The sequence below is a fragment of the Nipponia nippon genome, unplaced genomic scaffold, assembly GCF_047370975.1.
Source record: "Nipponia nippon isolate SJK-2023a ecotype South Korea unplaced genomic scaffold, ASM4737097v1 scaffold_13, whole genome shotgun sequence".
Taxonomy (NCBI): Eukaryota; Metazoa; Chordata; class Aves; order Pelecaniformes; family Threskiornithidae; genus Nipponia; species Nipponia nippon.
In genome coordinates, this window is record NW_028262324.1 from 10504405 (window position 1) to 10530713 (window position 26309).

Consider the following 26309-nt stretch of genomic DNA (forward strand, 5'->3'; position numbering starts at 1 on the left):
TATTTGATATTTTAAAAATTAAGACAGTGTTATTTACTCTCTTCCCCTGCCCACCCCGCCATGGCTGGTGTTGCTTATGTGCTGTTGGCAGATGGGATGTGGATCATTTTAATTAGATTTTATTGGACTGTTATACAGCCCATAATTGTGATCATTACTCATTTTCACTGTGGTTCAGACAGATCCTCTATTTAGACATGATGATATTTTGATGAGACAAGTCCCATGTAACTTGTTATGTTAGGGGCCAGTAGCCAAAGCAGTGGAATTAGGTATTTTCACAGCATAAAAATTGGAGTAGATTAATAAAGGACGTAATGGTCAATTTGTGTTTCTAATTGTGCCCAGATTGCGGATGTTATGGGCAGAATGTCTCTTTGGGCTGCTGGGTCCTGCTGAAGGCTGCAGGAAACAAAGAGCCCTTGCAGCTGAAGCCCAGGTAGCGAGACATGGCATGGAGAGGGAGCAATTCCCTGTTTCACCTTCAGGGAGCGGGGCAAATCAGTTGTTGGTGTCAATGAGTGACCTTTTACCAAATCAAAGCTGTTGTGCTTATGTTCATACCAGCTCTATGTTTAGTCCCGTATGCTTTTTCTCCTTTTCTGTTGTGGTTTTTTTGCATGGCTGTTCTTGTAAATCACTGCAAGGAGACTAGAACTGCCGGCTAAGTCTGAACTGGGAATAGATCTGTAACTTCTCTACAACTGGGGGCATCTTTTCTTCTGCTGATGGCCCTCTGCTGGTTTTTGAGCAGCTGTGCTCAGGCACTGAGCTGTTCCCTTTGCTTCTTACACAACGGCTCTTCGGGAGGGTGTGGGGTCCTGCCATGTAACAGTAATGACGGTGTTCTGGCAAAGCCTTTTCTAGGAGCTTGTGTCCTATTGTCAGACAGAACCATCTTCTCACCTGTACCCCATGGTTTTCTTATTGTTTAGTGATCAGTCTTAGCTTTTTCCTCTTGACTTTTCAGAACCACGGCTGGTATTTGGACATAATACTTGTAGAGTACAGATCTAGCTCCCCCTTTGTGTCCTGAGGAACATTGGTCAGTATGAAAGTCACACACTACTGCCAGGAGTCATGGTTCAAGGGAACTGTCAAAAATATTTGAAAGAAAGATTTAGATTTTGAGTTTTTCCCCCTTATTTGTGAATAAAGTTGCCTTTGGCTAACTCTCTAAAAAATTTGTTTCTCTTTTAAAAAATAACTTCTAATCCCAACTACACTGCGTTTGCAGGAGCCAAGGTCGTTGGAGAATTGAAAATGTTGGGGCTCATGGGCTTTGGGGTGCAAATACTAACAGTTGCTTGTGTGCAAATGTTATCTAAAATGCACCTGTCTCTAGCCCAGTAACAAATCAGTAAAGTTAGTTTAATATAAAAATCAACTGCAGCTAAAGAGATAGGACACTACAAATAGTTCCAGCCTCCTGTAACAGAGCAGGGGATGCTTCAGTGCCATCTTCACGCTGGTGTGGGGGACACAGAATTTGACTCAGTCTGCTTATGTTCATCTGGACACACACCTTTAAAAGGATTCTGTTAAGGTACTGCCCGGAATTATAATTGCATTTAACGTAAATCTCAAGTCAGATTTTAGTAAGAATTGACTCGGATTACACTTTGCATATGGAAATGAGGCCAGTTATTCCTCCAGCTGCCCAGTTTGTGTGCATCGGCGGTCTCTGGAGCTGCCTGTGCAAACTGGAAAGGAGCTGAGCTGCAAGGTAGAGGAGAATACCATCTGAATCCACCCCTCTGGTCCGTGGGGTTTCTTTGCCATCTTCATCCTTTATTTAAACCAACCAAACAAAAAAATTCCAAATATTTTAGCATTTCTATGCAAAGACACAAGGTTTATTTCTTCTCTGCTCGTCCAAACAGGTCCATTGAGATCTAGATGCTACTCCAGTTAGGGCTGTTGTAGATTCCTCCTGTGTGATTGATTTTGCAGTCTGTTAGAAACTAGGGCCTAATTTACTGCTGGGTAACCTACCTTAACTTCTTGCTTCATTATCTCCTTCCACTCCCTTATATCTGGAATTCTTCTCTAGATGCAATATACAATAAAGTCTCACTTCTCACCTCTGTGGAAAAATAAATGTGATAATCTCAACAGATCCCTTCTCTGTTTTACCTTAACTGTCTTTTCATTCTTTTAAATTATGACTGTAACACAGCAGAATATTATAACAAATGGACAGACAAAACTGACTTACAAATCACTTCACTGGCTGTTCTGCTGTTGCTTATTTTCAATGATACTCTCACAGCTCAAAATTATAAATTAGTCCAAGTCAAATGCTCCATGTAAAGAATCAGTTTCAAACTCATCCACATTTTTCTGTTTAGCAAAAAATATTTTATTTTATTAAAATGCACTCATTTTTGGTAGGTGTTTTTTTGGCAGTTTTTTTTTCTGGGAATTAAACCAGCTCACCTTAGAAAATTATTTTTCTCTTTTGGTTAGTGTTAATGGACTCCAAATCAGTGTTGCTCCATGGGATGAGAGAACCTTTCCTAACAAGAGAATAATAATCACTGAATTCTGGTATGAATTTTCACACAAAGAATGTGTACTAAAATGGATGAAACATCATGCTTCATTTTCTCATGCTGATTTTTCAAGTGAATAATTGCAAGCCATGATTAATGTCACCCCAGAAATCTGGCATGCTTATTTGTGAACATATTAATGAGTCTAGTTTTATTACTATTCGACCAACTCTAATGCCTTAGTGAAAGCCTTATCTTTCCCAGCTTCTCTATTCTATGGAATATTACTTTTTTTCCCATTGGCTTTACAATCCAAATTTTAAGGACAGTAGATTTTGACTTTTCAAGATTTTATGAGTCCCCTGTGTGCTGATGGCACTCTAGAAATCATAGATACTGCTTTCCTTGTGCCATTTGAACTTGTCTCCTTCTTGCTAAGCCCCACTGTGATGGCTGCTGTGGACACACGGGATAGGCAAAATTATTATACCATGAGTATTGGATGTATCTTTTTTGTTTGGGTCCTGAGTATGTTCTTGACTAAATGATAAAGAATGTTACCTATCGAGACTGAAACCACTGGATGGAAAACGCATGCAAATTTTCACCACAAGTAAAGTAGGAAGCCTTTCCAAGTTATATGTTTTAAGGAGAGAGAAGTGGATTGGTTTTGCCTGGTTCAAGGTAAGCCATGGGCTAGAATTCAAGTGATTTAAGGCTAAAATTCACACATTGCCACAATTCAGTATGCTCTACAGCACACTGAACACAAAGCCAACACCTCTTAATTTAAGGTCATTAAATGAGGGTTTTAAGTTAAAATATGACCACCTGTTTCTGTCCAGGTGACAGTTTTGTTTTGTGAAAGCTGTTTTGTCAGTGCTTCGTCCTGCCATCTCCCAGTGAAATGGTTAAGATGGCTTTAAATGAGATTAACTATTGCATTACATTGGACAAAGATTTAGGAAGTCTCTTGATATTGAGTGGGTGATGAAGTGGATAAAATTTCATGTTGTTAAATGCAAAGGAAAGGAAATGGGGAAAATCAGTCCTAACTTTGTATACTCAGTAATGGGCTTTGAGCAAGATATTACTACTTGGGGGAAAGAGATCAGGGAGTCATTTCCATAGAACTCTCTCACTTATCCACTCACTGTAAGTATCTTTGGTGTGCCCACAGTCTGAATAGTCTGTGAAGTGTTTGTCCTCCTATCTCAAGTGCATATTTAAAACAGCAAAGGTGCAACAAAGGGCAATAAAGGTGATTAAATGTATGATACAATTAGTCACTATGGGATAACGGGATGAGTGAAGTTTACCTAGGTTCAATTAGCCTAATTCATGGGAAAAAAAAAATAAATCACTAGATACTGAGTATGTTGTTATATATTTTGCATTGCTAAGTCTACTTGACTTGTTCCTACATTTTGTTTTTCCCAAGCAGGCTGCTGTTGGAGGAGGGTTACAGGAGCAGCTAGGCTTTTAACCTGCCCCTGTTCTGTCATTATGCTGTAATGATTTCAGGAGGGATGTGAAAAGGATCCCAAAGGCCTGACATCTAAATTAATTCCCTGTCAGGGCACCAAAAAGGGGTCAAAGAAGCAGTTAACTTGGAGGCTAACACTTTCAGGTCTGTAGTGGCTGTCACCTGGATGAATTTGTTTCAGCAAAGCCCTGTGGAAGTCCCTAAGAAATACTTGCATGCAAGTTGCTGCAAAATCTGAGTTTATTTATGTGTTGCCCTGGACAGGAATGAGATGAGGAGTGTAATGTTAGGGTGGCAGAAAGCGGGGTAAGGATGAGGGGAAAATCAGCAAAAAGCAAAGTCCAGCTTCACCTACTGAGGGTGAATCAGATAAGGAAATGTCTGGCGATGTTCACAATAATTCAGACATTGTCCCAGACCTTAATTACTGGCACAGGCAACTGTGGACCTGGTAGGAGGGAGGTGGATCGCGTCTGTGCGCTCCATCTGCTGCCTGCAGAGATGGGAACGTTCCAGGCCAGGTGTTGCTGAGCATTGCTCTTGTCTAGCAGCAAGATAAGTTTAATTAAAGGGCTAATTATTGCCACTCTGGAATGGACCTATCATTGTACTTGCAATCACATTCTAACTCTTTTCCTCTGGTGTTCATGCGTTATACATTTATCTTCCATTGTCACATTACTGACTTGTTTTGCTTAAGTGAGGATAAGTCTTTGGTGCATGTGAAAATTGGAAACAAAGGGAATTGGCTAGACTTGAGTCTAGGTGATACTTCATTGTAATGGCATTTGTCAGCACAAAAAGGCGTTTCCTGCTGGCTTTCTAACTTTCTTGTGAAATAGGTATTTTACAGTTGTGGTAACTAAGGGCTTGGATCAGTGGGGAATTGGACCCAGATGTTTGTGTTCTGCTGCAACTATTAAGAGCATCAGGCAAAACTTCTCCTTCAGTTAAACCAGCAGTAACCCACTCCTGATTTCCAAAGAGTTGCTGGATTTTTTTTCAGAATAACAGACCATGGGATTATGTCTATTGAAGTTTTATCCTTTTTTTACATTCAGTTTGAAAGCTGTGGTGTAACCCATGCTTTCTTTCTCTGGCTTTGTGGACTCTGGAGAGCTCTGATTCTTCTCACCACTAATGGCGCATAGTCTTCTAGCTCTAAGTATTAGAAAGTTGCTCTTCAAGATGTGATCTTACCTTTCTTTTGACACTTTTTGACCTTACTTGAAGACACCCTATTTAGGTAAAACCTTAGTTTCGAGCCAGGTCATTTTCCTCAAGCTCCTGAAATTTACTGTCCTTTCATAGACCAAAGGCTGATGTCCTGTTTTTACAGGGTCAATAGAATGGAGTGACATGGATCACCATGTTGTCAGGCAGTAGAGAGCTATTTGTTGGGAACAAGAGTACTTCAAGGAAAACCTATCTTTAAAAACAAGGAGCTTAATTGTATTTTTGTTCTACTGTTTTGCATAATACAGTGAGGACTGTGGGGTCTGCATATGCCCTGATAGACTGGGAAGGGACAGGGAATGCTCCTCTGCCTAGTTGTGTGCCTATGAGATCTTAAACACAAGTGATGGTTTCCTCCAGGCTAGGACCTCTATTTTACGTCATTTAGGACCTTTTGTTGGTTAAAGCATTGAGTCTGGTCAAATTGATATGTGAGATTTTCCCCCCTTCCTCTTGTGGCCAAACTTCAAAAGACATATTACTCATACCGCTTTAGCATTCAAGGCTTGCATTAATTACCCACTAATGGCTTCATTTTTTTGCAGGAAGCACTTTATATTTTACTTATGGAGCCAGGAGAACTATCACTAGGATGGATAAGAATATACACGTAGTGTTTGTAACTTTAATATAATCTCTGAATATTCCATGATTCTGTAATGTCTGTCATGCTGGGCTTGAGCCCTGTTGCTGATGAACTGCCTGGGGCACTGTGTAGCAAATGCATTCTTTCACAGGCTAAAACAAAGCAGAGAAAACCATATAATGAATTCCAGTCGTGTAACATTATGGGCTAAGTAGAAGTGCCACTCCTTTACTAGGATAGTTGTAAGAAGACATTTTTGAAACCACATAGCTTAAGTGATAGCAGCCACCTGCCAAAACCCAAACACGTGTCTGCATATGAAACAGGCACATGTGGAATAGATGCTAAAGCTTTGGAGTGTTTTGTAAAACACATTTGTAGAAAGACCATGAAACCCGAGAGACAGCAGTGCAAAATACATTGTGAAAATAATTTCAAGAAAACCTAGAGAGAGATTTTTGGGCTGAGTGCTGGTCAGAAAGGCGATGGTGGGAGCAGTTCTGTGGAACAACCCTTTCTCACAATTTATGCCATGGAAGGAAGAATGGGACTTTTTATGTCCTTTATAAACAAATAGGATTTGCTCATCGACTCCGCCTTCAGTTATTTTCTTTTTACACTAGAAAAAACATGCAAGTACCAAAATTTTTTGGCTAACTGTCAAGGTCAAAAAGGGATAATAATAATGTACAATCTCTTGAAGCCTATGTGATATATAGTATATATAGCCTATGTAGGATTTATTATACTTTGATAGGCAATAATTAGGCTCTGAGAGCTCCTACCGAAGTTTTTAACATAAACATGTCTAACTTGCATCTCACAAGTATGATTGAAAGATGGGGGGGAACCCCCCAAAACCACAATTAAAAATTTTCGTTTCACAGGGAGACCTGAAAATGTAAAACAGTGGCAATGGGACTCAGACTTGGCAAAGTTTATCTAAAGGTATGTTCATTTGTTGTAACTTAAATTTTGAAAATACAGTGTTTCGGCAGGAGTATGTATTACAGCAGTGTTGTGAAACCAAAGAAAAGGTATGTGATGGTCTTGTCAAAATCAGCATGGGAAGGATAGGGACAGCCAGCAGTGGACGAACAAATATTTAAGGACTTCTCAGAGAAGTTTGACGTATTTGAACTTATGGGGTCAGATGGAATTCACCTGAAGATGATGAAAAAGTGATTGTGATTGTGAGGCTGCTGTGTATGAAACATCATGGTGATATGGGGGAGGTCCCTGATGACTGTAAAAAGGCTGATGTTACTCCAGGCTGCTAGAAAGGCAATGAGCAGGACCCAGGCAACAGTTAGCCCAGTCAGTCAGTCTACAGTTCACGGAGCATGTCTTCTTGCAACCTATTTTCAAACATGAGCTTGGAAGGACTAGATGACAATCAGAAAAATCGGCATGATTTTTTGAAGGGCAAATCATACTTGAGCAATGTGACTGCCTTTGATTAAGAAATAACTGCTTGTATGGATATAGCACAGGACAAAGAGTGTTTGTGGAACCACAGCCATGGCTGACCTGGCCTAGTGCTGGCAATGGTACTTCTCTGAGCAGGAGGTAGGATCTGAGAACTCCAAAGGTCCCTTCCACCGTTGTTTCTATGATTTTGTGGACTGCAGTAAATCAGATGCTGGACTGAAGCAAATGAGGAGCTGTCAAAACATGTGTATATGTATTTTTATAAGAAGAGAGGCTATCCCTTAACATTCAGAGCATAAACCAACTTTCTCTAATTGAATGTGGTCAGAGAGAGAGTTTATAATCAGGAAAGGTGCCTGGTCTGTAATGGGTCAGCAATGCCCAAATCTGGGGACCTGAGAAAAATATTTACATTTCCTCTGTCTTAAAATAATTAAAACTTCAAACAGTTTTCAAAACTTCAAACAGCATTCAGCCATAGTAGGGCAGATCTCAAAAAAGATCCCACTGATCTTAATTTTACTAGCCTATGTCGCTTAGGCAGGCTCAGTTTGGAGCCTGCCTTCACTTGTGCCAAGTGTCTGGGCCAGGTCTGAACCTGGCTGTGTGCTGCCCTGACGTGTTTTGCTTGCAGTGGATGGCAGAAGCCAGGCGTTACTTTTCTGGCGTTGTCTGATACGAGAGCTTGAAGCTGGGAGGTCCAGATCCTACACTGAAGTTTTCAGACTGTAATCCAGATGGCTACAGAGTGGATCAATTCTGCAATATGCCTGGACAGCCCTTGCTTTGTTTTAAACTTTTTCGGGATATCTAAGAAACTTGTAGAGTAGCATGAATTTTACAGCATTCAGGAAAGCCAAGCACCTTGCACCAGCCTCAGGGCGCGAGGAGCTGTTTAAACCAGCCTTGTACTACCAAAGGGTCCTTCTGTGTTAGTCTTAAAATGTTTCTCTAGGTGGGACAGCTTTTCTGAACTGGTAAGATGTATACTAAGAGTGTACTGTACAGCAAATGCAACTGGAAAGCCCTTTAAAAGCAACCCCTGGCACTCAGTAAACACTGCCCTGATCAGTTAGTCAGATCCTGCACGTGGAAGCCCTTTGTATTCATTATTCATGAGCACAGTATGATGTCAGGATCTGCAAGGTTTATGGACAATGAATTCTGAAATCCCTAAGAGAGGATATTTGCTATAGAAACCTGAGTCCAAGAGCTGAACGCACCCAGTTGGGGAAAGCACACACAGAAATGGTCTCTCATTTCTGGCTGCAGCTTATACAGGCAGAGCGCTTGTTTACCTAATCTGAATATTTGACCTTTATACTTTTTGGAAATGGTAATTTTTTTCTCTTAATTGTGTGGAAGGAGCACTTCCTTTCAGAGCTCTGACGGACTTCTCTATAAATAGCTACTCACATCCCAGAACCTCGCACTGAAGCCTTCAGCAAAGTCAGCATCCCTAGGACTTTTTAAGCCTGAGATAGGAACCACGTGGAGTTTAATCATTAATCACCAGTCTTTAATTAACAGCTCTGGGCTTTAAACAAAAGGTGCTTACTGCAAGGCTGCTGAGGGGCCCTGAACTCTTCAGCGTGCTTTCATTCGGGGGACCCGGTAGCCTTCCAAAGGGGGCTGGTGGAGCAGCTTTCTCCTCACGGGAAGGGTCACGGTTTCCAGGAAGAGCAGATGTTTGTGGCCTGATCTCCATTTTCACAACTGTCCTGTTGGCTGGCTGCAGGCTTGAGCTGTCTCAACGTGGGGATGCTGCCAGGTCCCCAAGGTGGACAAAGAAGTAGAGCGTCTCCAGAGCCCTGTTGCCTCCATCAGGTGAGGTGGGTTTTAACTGGTGGAAGGAGGAAAGTTGCTCCAGGCTTGGAAAATTTTATAGGGGAGTGTTCAAAATTGAGCACTCAGGAGAGAAAGAAAACATTGCTATAAAAGTTGACTCAGCCAATATTTTTTTGCATTCCTGCTGCTGTGATTGAAGATATTTGTTTTTAATATAGGTTTCTCCCATTTGTAGTCTGGCTTTCATGTAGTAAATACTAAAGGGCAGATCCTCAGCTGATATAAATTGGCTCCACTGACATTAATGGAGCCATGCTGGTTTGTACCAGCTGAGGGATCTGGCTCATGCTGCAGTGTTCGATACCCCCATTATATTGCCATGATTACGATACTAATTCAGTAAAATGGCTTCGCAGCGTAATAAAACCAACCCAGAGAATGGAAGATGAAAGGGCTTCCTCTCCAACTGACCTGGTATTTTTCAACAAAATTTTTTCCTTTATTTTATCTTTTGTCAGAAAACGCTCTCAGACAAAACTTTTTACAGCAAATGTACCCGTTCTGACAAAACTTTCCCTGGGAAAAGCTTCTTGGCTTCACCATCCTGCCTGCCTGTACGCAGAAAACACATGTAGCAAACTCAGTGGCCATGGGTCGGGGCATGTCAAGGTTTGTGCAAGAAAATGAATTGGATCTTTAAAGGGCAGGGGTGATACTGCAGAGCGGTTAAAGCCCTGAGGTAACCTTGACTTCTGAAAAATAGGAGTTATCATACTAGTAGGTAGAGCATTGATCATTTTACTCATGCTCTGCCCTGTCTAGTTTTTCTTGATCTGTCTGCACTGGGAGAAAGACCTAGTGGAGTTGTATAAAGCTGTATCCTTCCCTGTCACAGAGGTAAATGACATGTCGGTGGTTTTCCGCCTTGTGATAGGCTCTTCAGCAAGGAGAAGAAGATGCTGGGCTTGAGGAGCGAGGAGTGTGATAACCTGTGCTGCCTTATTGCTTGGAGCTGTTGAGCACCGAAGGGAATAAAAAGACACAAAGACCTAAATAAAGGCAGATAGATGCACAGCTAGATCCCTAGGATGAAATACTTTGTTTGCCATAGCACTGCTGAACTGCACAGAGGTTTTTCTGTGCCAGGAGGGATTTTTACAGGGACATTGCTAAATGGAGGCAGTAAATTTAACTTTAAAGGACCATGAATTGAAGCTTTTGGCTAAAGGCTGAGATGCTGTTACTCTTTACTGGGGCCTTTTAACTTCACTCGGAGCAAGATAGTATATTTTACTTCTAAGGCCCTTGGAAGTTGAAGGCCCTGCCTGTGGCAGGTCTCGTTCAGCTCCCTGGGAGCTGGGGCCTTGCGGAGCAGCAGTCCAACATTGCAGTGGACCTTTCAAGGTGAATACAAACCAGTCCAACTTTTCTGGGTAAAGGTGAAATACAAAAAGATCCCACCAGTGGGTTAAGGAGGGCTGTGGGTTACACTTCTACCAGCTGGGAGGAACGCCGTACCATTGCAAAACTAAATATCAGTACAATTTTAACTGTCAGAATAGCTAAATGGGCACACACACGTTTCAAAGGTGGAAAAAACAATGTCCAATGTCCTGATATGCAGGTTCAGTGGAATCTTGCTTCCAGACCTGAGCTGGTCCTCTAGCAGCAGTCATATGTATGCTGGTTCAAAGAAGTAGTTTCTGTATGTACTCAATACTTTGAAACAGCCTAGATTATTCCTGATTTTGACCCTTCTGGTGACATGATCCAATTTTAATCTATTTATACTCTCTGCTTCTTTTAAGGGAAAGCATTTGTTTTGCACTAAACCCCGTTCAGAAGCAGCAAAACTTTTCTTGTTAGTATCTAGTAGCAACTCATTGCAACCGCTTCTAAAAATGTGTCCCCAGTGTTTGAATTATTCCTGGAACTGGGATATTCAGTGTGTGGATGACAGACTGCAAGTCCCTAGTAAAGGTGGAATTTGGCTGCTTTTGGCATCCATGTTCTTGTCTTCCATGTCTTAATGAAAAACCGGAAATTCTTGCATTCGGCACAGGCTGACAGTGGAAGCCATCCTGGCTGTCTGCTCAAAGGCAAGGCTTTTGGACCAAGAGAGGACCGTTTCTCTCATCACAAGTGTTGCATGGCTGGGGTCTGAGTGCTTCAGCAGCAGGAGGCTCTGGTTACCCAAAGGGACTGGGAATCTTGCCCTAGCAGCTGGTATTTAAAAGAAGGCTTTGAAAGAAGGACCCAAGCTGGCAGGCTAAGGGGACAGAAGCATGCACCCAGGTCTTACTTTTGGGATCGATGTGCCCATTTCTTGCATTAATTAGAGAAAAGGATGATTGATCTGGAAACCTTTGCATAGCGCAGGTGTCTCTGCTTCCTTAGCCAGATGTTTGTGGCCAAGCATCTACCTGGAGCCCAATGAGCCTCAGTGCTCCTGGGCGTTAGTACCCCGTTCCTGAAAAGAGGAGGCAAAGCCTACCACCACAGCTGGAGTGGTAGGTGAAGAAAGTCATTGCTAGATCTAATCAGGCAAAGAAAACCTTTGGAGCATATGGACCCTAATGTGTGGTCCAAGTACAACAGCTTGGTGAGTGTCCTGCAGGGAGACTTTTACTAGCACTGCAACAACAATTCATCATTGCCTGAAGGTTTGATGGGTCTGGTACTCCTCGTCTTAATTGACCTCGGCTGGAGACCTGCATTTCAGTCCAGCTTTGTCACAAAGGACTTGGTCTGTGCTTGGGCCTTAAAGAGGATATTTATCAGAAAATCACTTGATTAATGGAACTGAGTGATCTCTGTTTGAGAATGGCCAGGAATTGAATTAACAGAACAGGGATTTTGGCAGGTGTGAAGCGCTGGCAAAGCTGAGACCCAAGTCTGGGGAGGCAGAGCACCCCTGGCCTCAGTGAAGTGCAGCTGCTTGTGGGGTGGGCGAGGCTTTGGGGGGTCAAGGAGGAGGTGGTCAGCTGGTAGAACTGGGGGCACAGAAGTTGGGGCTTATGTTTGGATAAAAATACTGTGAATGGATTATTAACCCTTCACACAGCAGCACCAAAATTAGTATTGCCCATGGTCCTCTGGCAGAAAGGGCAAAAGTAAATAGGAGGTTAACAGAAGTTGATATCGCCAAGTAAATGGTGATGGAGGGTGAGGAATAAATGCACAAATAAACAGAAATCATCAAATAACTTTCTTGCCTGCTTTTTTCCCCCCTCTTATTTCTTCTTCCCTCCATGTCAACACCAAACAAGACAGGACTAAAATTAATGGGGAAAGCAGCAATTAGCAAATTAGGTTAGCGGCGTGTTGCAGTGTGCCATGGCTGCCAGGTGTGAGGGGCTCTGGCAGTATATTTATTAATGGCTGTCAGAAAAGTGACACTTTGATGAATGAAGCTGGGTAATCGGCACCCTCCAACAGCGAGCACTGAGAGGCCTCAACATGCTAAACTGCAAAATCAAACCTTTTTTAACCCCCATACAAAAATACAACAACAAAAATCACTGCAAGAGGAGCGTGTTTTTCCATCAGGAACTGGAGTTCACACTCTCCTCTAAATACCCTTTTTTCTGTAACTTGCTGGGGAGGAGTTGTCAGGTTTAAAGGTTTTTCCTTTCCTTGGAATGTAGGACTCAAGAATTTATAAATTCAGGCAGCTTAAAACTGTATGGCCCGCTTGGCTGTTTTGGGTATACCCCGTTAGCGCTGTCAAAGCCAACGGTGCTACGCTCACACCTTCTGGGCTTTGCCCTTTAAACATAATGGCATTAATAATCCATAAATCGAGCTTGTGAACCAACTCCTGTGTATGATATTGCTGTCTCTTGACTGGTGGTCAGCAATTGCTCTGCTCCTAATTAATGCCACTGACACGTGCTGTCCAGGAGCCCACGCTGCATATAGGAACGGGTAAAATGTAAGAATCTATAAGGTAAAACACCTCTGACATAAAGTTTTGCCAGTGGCGTTGTTGCATCCTGATGTTTTCACTCTTGATAATTTTAGCTTTGAGTCCCTTCTGATGAATATGTTGTTACTGTTGGAAATCAATTACGCTAGTGATCGTTAAGGAGTATTGCTACATGATACGTGACAGGTGCTAGGTGCGTGGCAAGGTGCGTATCCACGGCGGAGAATGCTAATGCTGCAGATTGCTGTGTAAATTCACGGGACTCTGAACTCTTGGCCAAGAGTTTAGGGGAATTTTTGTTTTAAAAAATTTTTTTTTTTCCATAAAAAAGTTCTTGAGGAGATTAATCTGGCTTCTAGGAGAGCATCTGGATAAAAGATTGCTCTGCAAAATGCTGGGGTACGTGGAATTTTTTCCCAGGTTTTCAGACTTCGTGTTGCACACTGGAGGTAGGGTTTGTGCAGCACTTCAATAGCTCAGCACAGAGCTGCTCAAATCCCTCAGTTCCGTGGAGAAATTGAATACATTTTTATAAAATCCTAGTTCTGGTTTTGGCCAGCTAAAAGGACTGTGTAAGTTTTGATTAAAAACATGAGAATAAATGTAAATCATATCCCAGGCATTCATCTGTTCTTCTAGTTTGAAATGAAGCTGAAGGATCTTTCTGGAATTATTCATCAGGATCTGTGGGCTTGTTAAATTTGGATTGGCACTTGAAGCAAATCTGAAATTGTTCTCTTATGCTTTAATAATTGTATTTAGTTTCCTAATTTGGCTGGTAAGTTTATCAGAAGATAATTGAACTCTTAAAAGTATAATCTGACCAGATGGTAGGAAATACTTTAAAATAAACTTTCTCTCTGAAACTTTGCTCAGTTTTCGCTCTCTCTCTCACAAAAATAGTCTGTCTGCACAGCTCCAACCTGCAGAGGTGCACGTTCTTAAACCAAACAACTCCTGAACGAAACCAGGTTATTCTCTCTTATTCCAAAAGTCAACAGATCTCTGCCAAGAAAAACCAGTGGAGCCACCAAGTGCAGCCAGCTACTTGTGTTGGCTTCTGCACCAGCCTGCTGCACCCGTGAACGTCCCAGCCGGCGCGGGTGCTGTGTTCGTGCGTTTTTGTGAGTGCTCGACTCCATTAGCGCCCTTGCTCCTGTTCATGGCCTCTGCAATGCGCAGCAGCAGCAGCTCTGCCGGGAGGAGCCTGGCTCTGCCCTCCCTGCGAGGACGATGCTTTCAGGGCTCGGCAAGCCAAAGGTTGCCGATGGGTTGTGCTTTCAGGTAAAGATGGATCTGGTTTAAGTAAGGTATTGCTCTGAGCTGTTCTAAAAGAAAAAAAAAAAAACAAAAAGGAAAAAAAGAAATATTTCATAAATTATTCCAGGGAACAGGAGAAACTGTTTTCAGGTTGCTTTTGTTTCTTAATGCAACTTTTATTGTTGTTACTAAAGGATGCATGAGGGTCTTGTTTGCTTGTACACAGGAGAACTGTACAATCAGAAACAGATTCGTTGCTTGTTTTTTACCGACTCTTCCAGCCAGCACAGCACAAACTCCAGGCTCGGCAGTTGTGCAACCAGCTTTGTTAGCCGCTCGCTGGCTATCTGCTCTCGCGCGCTCTTTCTCGTTCCTCCTCTTTGCGGGCAGATGTGCTGATGCAGCCTGTGCTTGAGCGGCGCCTTGCCAGCTCCATCCACTGGGTATCTCGTATTCCAAGCTGGTTCACACACATTGTTGTTTCAGGTGACAGTGAATTTTCCTGCCCTTCACAGTTAGTTTCAATGAAGTGAGCATGTTTTCCAGTTTCAATGAGATTTAACCCAACTCCTAAATTTCTCGTAAGTGGTTCCTTGGTTTTGGGTAAGTGCAGTTCTCCAGTTTCACTGGGGGTGTGTAGAAGTTTATGGGTTCAGTGCAGACCAGTAAATCCAGGTTTTCCAAGTCCTACATTAGCATGTAAACTACCAGGCTGTTTTTCCCACTCCGCCACTCACCTTAGCCAGTTTCTTTCCTGTTTTAAAGAGGATTTGCTGCTCTTCGTGTTCTCCATTATATGAATTTGCAAAGTCTTCTGCCACTGTGGAAGCACACACCAAACATTTTTCCCACTTATTTTGGTGCTTATAGTTTACATCTACTTCCTATTGACTTGCACAGGAGTCAGCAAGGGGAAGACCTCTGACTTTGCTTTCAGTCTGTGTCGTGATGGGGAAGCCTCCCAGCTCCAGTAATCAATCATGCTGCACTGATAGCAGCTCGAAGAGTAATCAAAGATAAATGAGTTGTCCAGACTGAGCTTGTCTTGGCTTTACAAGGGGTAATACTGCTAGAAGTTCCCTCTGCGTGTCAGCCAGGTGTGATGAGAGGGTGCCTTTACCCATTGCTCGCTGTGGCTCCGGTGCAGAAATGGTCTGTTAGCATCAGCATTGCTCCTGCTCCTGGCTGATCTCTGGCCATCCTCGCCTGTATGAAGATGAGTATTTTTTCATGACAGCATGCTTGATATCCACCTGCCCGAGCTGTTTTCTGTTTTCTTGTCGCTGTCAGCTCAGCAGTGCTGTCATTTTCTGGGTACATGGTGTGTAATTAATGAGAATGTCATTTCCAGGTTGTTTTCAAAGACTAGATTGAGAGTCTGAGAAATTATTTCAGTCAATGCCTTAGGATTTTTTTTTTTTTTTTTAATTAAGAAAACTATCATCCTGGTTGCTTCGTTTGGGGATACATCTGGAGGGAAATTGCTGTGCTTATATTTTTAAGGACAGCCAGATTTGACCTCTTAATAAAGACACAAAGCTTGCATTCACATGCCACCGACCAGGGCAGTTGGGTGCACAGGGCTGGCTGGCTGGCTCTTTCCCAAATTGTGGCAGCATCGGCAGTGCCAGCCTCCACCCTGCGTGCCGTAAGGAGGATGGTCTCCTTGTGATAGTCTTGAGAAGCAGTGGTTGGTTGTGCTGTGAGTCAGGTCCTGCCCTGAGGAGCTGGAGCAGTAGAAGACGTGCTGTGACTTGGCCTGGAGTCCTCCCCAGTGCTCCTCTCAGCCCCTCAGGGCCGGCTGGGCTGGGCAGAGGTGTTGGCCGGGATATATGTATTTTATTATGCCTGTTAGTTCTTTCACAGGAGTAATAAGTCTGCTTTATGGGAGACCCCAAGTGACTCCATAAGGAGCACAGAGATTGGTTTTAGCCACCTTTGCTCCCCAGGACATTGCTGTCCCAAATGCTGGATCAGAATGCCCAGGCACAGGCTCTGATGATGCACGGCACACATCCTGGGAACTGGCCTTTGTGCTCATTTAGGGATATTCTCTGCCATTCTCCTCCTGAGCAAATACTCCGAAGTGTCTCTGCTGAGCCTTATATTGCTATATACTTTAATGTTACTTTGTTATTTGCAAAAAGGAAAGACTCTCAGGCAGCAAATACTCATCTTAGCCTCCTTTCTCCCTCAGTTGTCGAAAGCGGTATTAGCCTGTTTCTTCGCACTGATCATTCCCCCAAGTCCTACAGCATCGCTACTTTGCAGTAAGGCTCCCTGCAGAGCTCATGTCTCATGGGCTGGCAAAGGGGATGGGTGGCTTTTCTTCACAACAGTGTCCTGATCCATGCTTCTAGGCTGCCACTTTCATCAGGGAACATGCCTGTGTGTACTGGACAGGTTTATGTTTTGATTTTTTTTTTTTTTTTGAGAGGGTGAATATTCAAAAACAACGAAGTTACTGTTTGCTTCAGTGGATTTTCTGAGCATTGCAAGTATTTTATTCCAAATAATCTGCAGATGCCTCTTGGGCGGGTGAGATGCATGCAAACCTTAGCATGTGCATGTGTACATGTCTCCTGTGATATACGGAGCTTCGGCACTGCAGCTGCCATTAGTGTTAATGGGCTAAAACCCTTCACATCAAGCTGAGAATATACTCCCGCTAATTGTGTACCAGCCATCCCCTGGGACCTTTGTGAGAATGATGCATCCGAGGAGAGGCGCTTTCAGTGATACGATGCCTTGGGATAAATAAATAAGGGGCTAAAGTTAGATGCTGGTTCAGGAAGGCTGATTCAGTGCCAGCATTATAACACCGGGAAATCAGATAACAGCGATGCCAACCTTCATGCTCTTGGTCCTGGCCTAGTCCACTGCTGCACGGTACCATCTTCTGAGCCATACATCACCACTCAGCCTCACCTTGATGATGTATGATGCCCATAGATCCTTATAGCGGGAGTGCACTCTGATGTATTGCGACAATACATCATGGACAGGGTTCGCCTGGGTGATGTATTAGTGCCCTGAGAATGTATTACTCAAATGCTGGTATTGTTCAGGGATAAAGCCAAGCCAAGGAGTGGATTCAATTTAATTACAGTGCAAATGATAGCCCGGCGCCAGGAGCACTTTGGTGCCGAGATGTTGGCACCCTGTGGAAATATGAGCTGTGGCTCTGGTGCCGTTGAGTCACATCGCAATGTACCATGAGAAGAGGTGCCATATTTTAAAGGAATGGTCATTTTTTTTTAGAGAAATATAGGAGGACAGTTTTGAGAACTCTGTAGAGAGCAGTAGCGCAGTGTGCAGAAAGGCCCTGAGCAGGCAGTGTTGGTGGGCAGTGGTACAAACACGTCGCTTCTGCCTGTTTGGGATCTGTGACCTCTCAGGGTGTGAGAGGGTGGCAAAGCATTTTGAGAAGAGTGAGGCAAGGTATTTTTTGGTTTTTTTTGGTCACCTGTGACACTGAAAATTGCTGGACCCCTCTAAGCAGTGTAAAGTACACACTGACAAAACACTGTCTTCCCAATCAAGGAGATGGGCTTTGAATCCAACCTAATGCACATATTTTCTGTTGTTATTAGTAGGATGTTTTGATAGCAAATTTGAAGAGATGATTCTGTAGTTTCCTTGGGCTTACTTACATAGGTGTCATCAAAAACCTGAGGAGAAAACACTTAGACTGTTAGAAGACACCCTTGACTATCTTTGCTGGGGAACTGCCAAGTGATAGAGTTCAATGAAGAGCAGCTCTGTAAAGAATCCAGAAATGAGAAAGTAATTCCTGTGACAATCTACACTGGATGCTTGTCTCTGGTTAACTGTCCCTTCCTCTTTGCTCCCCTTTTTCACATCTCTTTCTATTGAGCAGTATGGAAACAAAAATGTAGATCAGCTTCACTTTAAAATCACCTTTACTTCCAAATAAGCCCCTGTAACCTTGTCTCATTGTCAGGGAATTTTTTGATAAGGAAAAGACTTGCATGTATGTTATCTGATTGTCAAAGGATGGCATGCCTTAAACCATGTGCTTTTTGTAACATCCTTGTCTGTAATGGGAGGTCCTCTGGGAACATGCAGACACTTGAGAATTAAGGTGAAATTTCACAAATGATTCGTTTAGTGCATCACGTCTATTATGTTCCTCTGAAAGCTCAAAATATGTTATGTTAGCTGCAGCAAGATATGAAAATGTTTTCTTGTTTGGATACAAAAGATAAAAATCCTCCTTCTACTAAAGTCAAGAGGATCTCTATGTAGTCAGGGTTTGACCCAGTCTCTTCCAGAAGAGTTTCTGATCGTTAACTATCAGAGATATTTGATTATTCTTTTAGAGAAATGTTTACATTGAGACTGGGGTAGCAAGGTGGCAGCAATACTTGGCTCGTGTGCAGTGTTTTCTATCTATAAACCCAGGCATTTTCCAAGCAAGGTAAATACAGGTTTGCAGATGAGAAATTTGCAGCACAAACAGGTAAAGTGACTTGTGCAAGGTCACGTAGCAAGCTGGTGGCAGGGTCTGGAAGAGAAACCTGTTGGTCTGACTCACTCCTCCGCTGACACCCCTGTTATTATTTCAGTTCTATTATTATCTTGACTTATTTGCTCCATTGTTTCAAATCAGATCTGCTCCTACCTTCCTATTGTTCATGGCTCTGACATTGTAATTTTTGGCAATCTTATAATGGAGAAGAAAATGTGTCTTTTTTCCCCCCTTTTTTTGCCATGAGTTTCACTGTCGATAACTCAGAAATGTTGATTATTCTTTATTTTTGGGTGCAGAATGAGGAAAGCTCAGTCTGATAGACAGGAACAGTGGATGACTTCTTTGCACAGCACTACAAATGTCCCTCTCCTGCTCCTTGACCATTCTACCCTGTCACAACCACACCAGCAAGCAAAACAACACAGATAGATACTCTTCTGTTTGGTTGTTGCTTAAAATGCAGAAGAGAGGTGGTGTGACTCAGGACAGTGGGTATTTACACTGCCCATTGCAGATCCTGGGCTTGCTCTGTTTGGAGAGGAGCATGCAGTGCTCCTGAGCATGTTCCTTCAGAGTGTCCTCCTCCATATTACAGGAAACCCGTTGGTGTCCCCATCCATGCAGGACCCTAGAAGCTCTTTGTCCCTTCTGTGCTGCTGTGTTGCCTCCTTCTGTCACTGGTTCATCACCACACTACCCCTCAGCGGAGTCTGTGGTTCATAGTGATCCTTATCATCTTGTGATAACTGTTGTAAAAGTTTCTATAAATAGAATTTCCTCCTGCCCAATTCTTCTTGCTAGATCAGCAGTTTTATTTTTAGCAGAAAGTCATGTTGATGCTAAGCAGAAATAATTTTTTTTTTTAAATCTCTCTATTAAACATAAAAAGATGCTGTGTCTGAGTAAAAAGGAAAGGTGCCCCTTAGATATTTTTAAAGCTTCCAAAAATAGTCTCAAGTCTGTGACAAAGCTTATTGAACAGGAATAGTTGTGGACAGCAGTTCTACGATGGAAAGGATCATGCCTCCTCGTGCTTCTGGCTGGGATCTGCAAGAAGGGAGATCGGTTGAACAAAGACTTCTAAAAGGAATTCACTCAGGGCTGCTCTTTAGAAGGCTTGATAGCAGCACTGCCCAAATAGTCTTGCTGATGATCTCATATGTGTTTTTCCTTCTGGGCTTGCAACTGCCCTTGAGGTTGGGAGCCCGTATCTGCAACTGAGTCTTCGCTGGAGACCTGCCGCCCCGCTGCGAGAGCCTCTGCTGTGCAGTGACAGGGTAATGAGAAAAGGCAGTGAGTTTGCTGTCTGGTATTTTTCAGTATAAAGAGAGAAGGACGATTGTTAATTTTGCCTTGTATGCACAACTGATATTGGATTTGAAAAAAATGCAAACTTGGTTATTGTTTCTGCTGCTACACCCCTGCACCCTCTGGGTCAGAGCACAACCATATATGCAGTTGATTCAGCCTCCAGCACAACTGAAGAGGCAGAAAATTTGGGGGGGAGAGAAGCAGATGGGGGTGGGACTCTCCAAGGAGATATGTTTTACAAGGTTCCCAACACTTTTTCTTCCCCCCCATAGCGGGGGCTTTTGTCTCCTTACTCATGGCAAATGCCAAGTCAAGTGTTTGTGTGTTCACGCCTAGTGAGAGGGGAAAAGTCTCTAGAGACTTCTGAAAATTATAAAAGATAAACTGATTATTTTTAAAATTGCAAAGTAGTCACTTGGTGACTGCTGAAGAGCTTATATGGAGAAGAAATGACAGCATTATAAAACAGAGGGAGATCTTCTATTGTTCGCATTTAGAAAAAAATATTAGCTTGTTTCAATCCCAAAGTGACTGATTAGCCATGCTAAACCAGCCTGCATTTCTGTTCAGGTTTAGTGAATTCACAGGTGAATTTCTGCCCACGTGAATGTAGGATTTTTCAGAGGGACGTAGCCAGTTTTGCTCTCCCATATGGCAGGGCAGAGAGATCGGTTTCTCTTGGACTTCATTGGCTCTCCAGGCAGAAAAGGGATTGGGCAGTAGATTAAGATTTGAGGATCAGTTCTTATTTCTCCTGTAAATATCCTGCATGCCCTCAAGAAAATTGATTTATCGCTTTCAGCCTTGATTCCTCACCTGTAAAATTGGGAAAAATACTTCTTTTGTGCCCCACTTATTTATATGGGCATCTCTTTCATGATGAATGCTCTTCCTATCTGTTTGGTACTGTGCTTGGTGCAGTGAGGTCTCATTCCTTCCTCAGCACTCTAGAGAGCAGTTTATATTGCAGCAATCCTTATAACTATCAGTAAAATAAAATTACTGGAGACAGACCTAACCTGCCTGAAATGCTGGTGCTTTAGATAGAATTTGAATGTAAAGCTTGCCTGGGTTTGGTGGCTGTCCTCTGCCCGTAGCTGTCAACATGCACCAGCGACTGTCAGGATGAATGATGGATTAACAAACGTGTAATGATTTAGTCCCTCTCCAGGAACAAGCAATACAGCCTGAGTGACATGCATTCCAGATATGCAGAGAAGAGGGATGTGTGGCGTTGTCTCATTCAATAACAGGATCTGGCAACTGGAGAAAACAATGTTTTTCACCCATTACAATGTGCATATATATGTGGACCTTCGAAAATGCAGACTGGAGACAGGAGGTTCTGGTTTAATTTAGTTTTCTTAATCCAAGGGTATGATTTGGCAGCAGAACATGAAACTTCCAAGCTGAAAGGCTTTGTGCTCTGTTTTTTTTCGAGATGATGTTAGTGAGGGACCGGCTGGGTTCACTGGACTCCACAAGGTACTTTTGTTTATGGATGAAGCCATGCAGATGGGGATCAAAGGTTGTGTATAGCTGCTGTAGAGCACGCTGGGGCTGAGAGAGGTCAGGCACCAGAGATTAATTTCTTGGCTGGTTAGAGCCAAGGTTTAATAGCAGACTTGGAAAGGACAGTGATTGAGTTTACTGCTAGCAGAACCTATAGTTCAGGTCAAGTAAAAGGAAGGAGCTAAGGGGCTCTGTGTGTTGGTTGCAGGAGAAAGTCTAATGGCTTAACAATATGTGGCCTCAACAAGACGTATTATAGTTGCTGCCACTAGTGAGCTCCGTGCTGCTGTGCTGGGGCAGGGGGTAGAGAGAGGAGACGCACCCCTTGCGTCTGGTACATCACCTTTAACAAACCAGGCATTGCTGGGGCTAGGCTAATGCTCACAGCGAGGCAAAGCAAACACACAAAGGAAGCCTTGTTAATTCTGAAAGTGAAGAAGAAAAAAAGGAAAACATCAGTGTTTCCTAAATAGGGAAAATGGTGTATTTGAGGTGCAATGGGGGGATGTATTTTCTTAGTTTTTTTTAATTGCATACTTCAACAAACCCACGTAGATATCAAATTTCCCAGGATCAGGGCTAGATGACCTATTTTGGCTAAATTAAGAACTGATTTTGAAGCTGAGATTAAACTATACTCTGACTATACTATACTCTGACTTTAACTGTACTCCATCTTTTCATACCACTATTCCATTACACTTCAGTTTCTAAGTTTTCAGTCCTTTTTTTTTTTTTTACAGTTATGTCCTTTAGGTAACCTATTTAATTGTATCTAACTACGCTGTGATTTTCCTCTGCCTTCTTTCAAAAATGTTTTTGGATTTTTTTTCTTTTAGAGCATGTATAACAAAAATTTGGCCAGGATAATTTGCTTTGAGCTTTCATATTTTATTTTGAATGAGGTTCTATGTTGTTATAAATAAGTAATATCTTAAGGTAAAGAATTTTGCAAATAATTTCAGACTGTTATCTTTTTGATGGAGGGAGCCTAGCTGTATGCAGGAGAGACTTAGTGCAGGTGGTAGCCTGCCAGCTTGGTCCTATAGACCTCAGACCAAAATCTGCAGGAAGAAAGTTTGTCTTTCATTGGTGATTTGTCCTGGAGTTCCCAGGGAACAGGAAAATTGGGATAGTATCACAGGCAGGACATGACCATGACACATGTAGTGCTATGTATGTCTCAGCTATGCTGAAAGCATCAGTTTGACCCCATGTTAGAAATTCCTCATTCTGTGGCTCTGAATTAAGTGTTCATTGGATTTCCTGTTAAAACACTTTCCTAACTGGTCCTGCCTTAAATTCTCTTTCTTGGAAGTCTCCTGGATCATGTGAAGTTTTGCTTTTTGTCACCTTAGTGTGCTTTTTTCTCAGGAAGGTAACAGAAGCTGTACCAAATGTGAACTGAGTGACATGAGTTTACTGGTTAAGCACAGATGGGATTCCTCTCCCAAAGTGCTCTTATGTTGTCTCCACCCATTAAACTTGCTACAAAAGATATTGAAACGACTCTGCTGTCTCTCCTGTTAGAGTTATTCCACTCTTTTTGGAAGTAAATGCTTGTTGGGTCACAATTAATGACCTGATCATGTAGTGATTAGGATCCTCAGCAGAGATTTTGGACTTCTGCTTCAAATCAGTTGCAGAGAGGTCTTTCTTGTCTCAGGTAGCTGCTGAGATGAATCCATGGTGACTTGCAGATCTCTTAATACACTCTTCTGAAAGGTTTCTGGTATTGCCATCATGTAAAGTGAGAACGAAAAAAAAAAGGTTTGCTTTTTAAAATTTGCTTTAAGGTTGTTTTCTTATCCAGTTCAAATTAGCAATATAGAAGGAGCTTGGACGCTTGTTTGGAAGCCATTAATATAATAATAATTTTGCCTTTCACAGAAAGAAATTTTGGAGGGGATTTTTAATCAAAGCTTGAATCAGTCTCTAGATCTGAGCCTGATCTGTAGCAGTGGAAGGGGCAGACTACACGAGGTTTGCCTGCTGCAGGCCTTGTTCCTCCTCCTCCAGAGCATCCTGTAGCAGCTGCATCAAAGGCAGGACAGCAGAGCTGATGGAGCCAGGTCTGCTCCATGCAAGCTCTGATTTTGGTGGTTTTCAATATGACTTTAATCTTTAATACCTTATTCTTCTTTTCTCTTCCTCTAGAACCTGTGTATTTCAGTCACTCTAACAGAGATGCCAACGTGCTTTTTCACCAGAACTGCGTGAAATACCCAAGTTCGTAGGGACTGAAGGAAAACTGTCACAGAGACAAACAGGTACGCAACTTCTCTGCTTTGCTGACTGTATACCAGATTTGAAATCTGTGGTAAGTTACTCTTCCTTTGATCTTTTACTTTTTGTTCACCTTGTTTAGGTATTACCAAATCATTTATGCTTTCTGCTCTGCATTTTCTTTTGTGTTTTTTTTTTTTTTCCCTATGGGGGAAAAAATACACAACGGAGCTGAAAGCATCTCCACTCCAGATGCTGACAGTCACTGACCTGACCCACCCAAAACCAACCGACAGCCTGTGCCCCTTAACTGCTGTTCAAACACTGCACCCCTCTGTAGGATCATGCAGTTATGGTGGTATTTAAGAAAGTCATATTGTATTAGAAAGGGAATTCAGTATATCCATAATTTTACCAATACAAATGCAGAGAATGGCACTGCTGTGGAAAGTCAAAGCCCTGCCTGTGAGTGGACCTGATTTTACTGAAAGATGGAGATAAGCAACTTTCTGACTTTGCTGCTATACTGCCCCTTCTCAAACCAAAATCAGCCCAGTTTTATCAGTCTTTTAGTCCCATCTCAGTTAGGCTTCTATTTAATCTGAAACATATAGTGCAGGATAACCAAAGCAGGATAGCATTATACATGATAGAAATGACGCTTTCAAAAAAGACATAGCTTGCTCTCATGGCCCTGCGGATTGCCCTGCACATTCTCCCTCTGATTGTATCACCCAGTTTCATGAGCAGGACTCAAAGTTTGGGATTTAGCCCCTCTGTCAAAGTTTTTGGCCACATGAGCAGATGCATTAAGGTGCTTTCCTGCAAATTCTCCTCTAATTGCTCCAAGTGCTGTGGCCATCAAGCAGAAATCCAGTTGGTAAACTCTGCAGCTTGTGGACAACTTTTCTTGCCAACCATGCATTACGAAGGGCTAATTGTAAAAGTGGTGCACCTGCTGGCTCCCTTGGTGGTTGAAGCCAACAGGAAAAAAAATAGTAATTTATTAATGATCGAGTCACAAATAGTAATGAAAACAATAGGAGCATCTGAAGGAAGCGCTGCCGGGGGCAGAGGTGCAGGTGCTGTGTGCCCTGAACAGGCTTGTCGGCATTTTTATAAAGCTACTTTACAGCCCTTATCAATTTCCTACTGCTTTCTGTGTACCCCCTGCCCCTTTGCAAATGTTTTGCCTGCACAACAGGCTCAGCATTTCTTGTTGTAGGTGATAAAATAGCTGTCACCCTGTGGAGGGAGAAAAGAGGCAAAAAATAAAAATGTTATGTCCAAAGAAACAAAGCAGAGGAACGCATTTCAGAGCAAACAAACGAGTACTAATGGAGCCGCTGAGTCGGCACGGGGAGAGCGATGATGTGATCTTAGCTGAGGAATGCTAAAAGATTTGGGGTAACAAATGCTGGAGGGCAAGAGAGACTCATTCCTTAAACTAAGGCAGCACTTTGTGTGTAGCCTTGGATTTCAAAGGTGACTGGCACATGTACACACCTCAGCCAACACCATGCACAAGGAGTTTTGGATCTAGTGCATGTCTCTGAAAATACCAGCCATAATTTAACTAACTACATTACACTGGCAAGCCTAAGACTTTTTTTTTTTTTTCTTAAGTAGGCAGAGTAGAAAGCACTACCAATTTTGTCAACCTCCTTGTACCATTTGAGTGCTTAAGTAGTCATAAGACATGGTCATGCTGTCTCTCAAAATACAGTGGCTCTTGGAATACTGGGGTAATACAACTGATATGCATAAATGGATGCAAAATCTCTGAGAAAAGGGTATGATGAGCTAAGGAGCTAATTTTCTTGTAGCTGGCTTTCACCACTGGTGCATAGCAGTACGGTGCCTGTGAAACACAGCAGCAGACTGCAAGTTGCAGAAGGACTGAAAAGACAGTCGGGTTGTGGTAGGCTCTCGTCATGGCCAGGAACAAGGTCAGTGATAACATGATGTGTGTAATCTTAATGTTTACATTTCCTCTGTTTTGACCATCATACATGGCTTTAACATGTTACTTTCCCCTGATAGAAAGCATTAACACAGACATCAGCTTCATGTGCTTCGTTCTGTGAGTGGTGGGTTGTGTCTGCAGCACTCTTCGGGGCTACATCTGTTAATAGTACAACTTAATTCAGCTTGCAATGAAGGAAAGCTGCACTAAGTGGAAAATTCTTGCATTGTCATGGTTTAAGTGCTCATACATGGATATTTACCATGGCTTAGGTGGGATTTGGAAACTTTTTAGACTGTGGGAACTTGCTTGTGTGTCTGAGCCCATAAACTTAACTGTAGTCTGCACATCTAAAAATTATCAGTGCTCAAAATGTTGCAGGTGTAGATGTCTCAGCAGAAAGGAGTCAAACTGAGAAGTCAGCCTGGGTCTGTACCAAATCTGTAAAGGTCCCATGTCCTGCATTTACTAATATTACAAAGTTTAGTAAGGTAGTGAGCACACTGCAGTCATCGTGGAGTAGCTGCAACTGCCTAATCGGTGAGCATGATGGGTCAACAGTTCCTGACATTTCACTGCCTATCCTACA

At 42.6% G+C, this 26309-nt stretch overlaps 1 long non-coding RNA gene across 1 annotated transcript; it reads left to right on the forward strand.

Moving 5' to 3' along the window:
- The first annotated feature begins 8825 nt into the window (after positions 1-8825).
- LOC148056541 (uncharacterized) lies at positions 8826-25704 on the forward strand. Its single transcript, XR_015702851.1, has 3 exons — positions 8826-9061; positions 23686-23798; positions 25581-25704. It is a non-coding gene; the product is annotated as an uncharacterized LOC148056541 (long non-coding RNA).
- Positions 25705-26309: the final 605 nt, after the last annotated feature.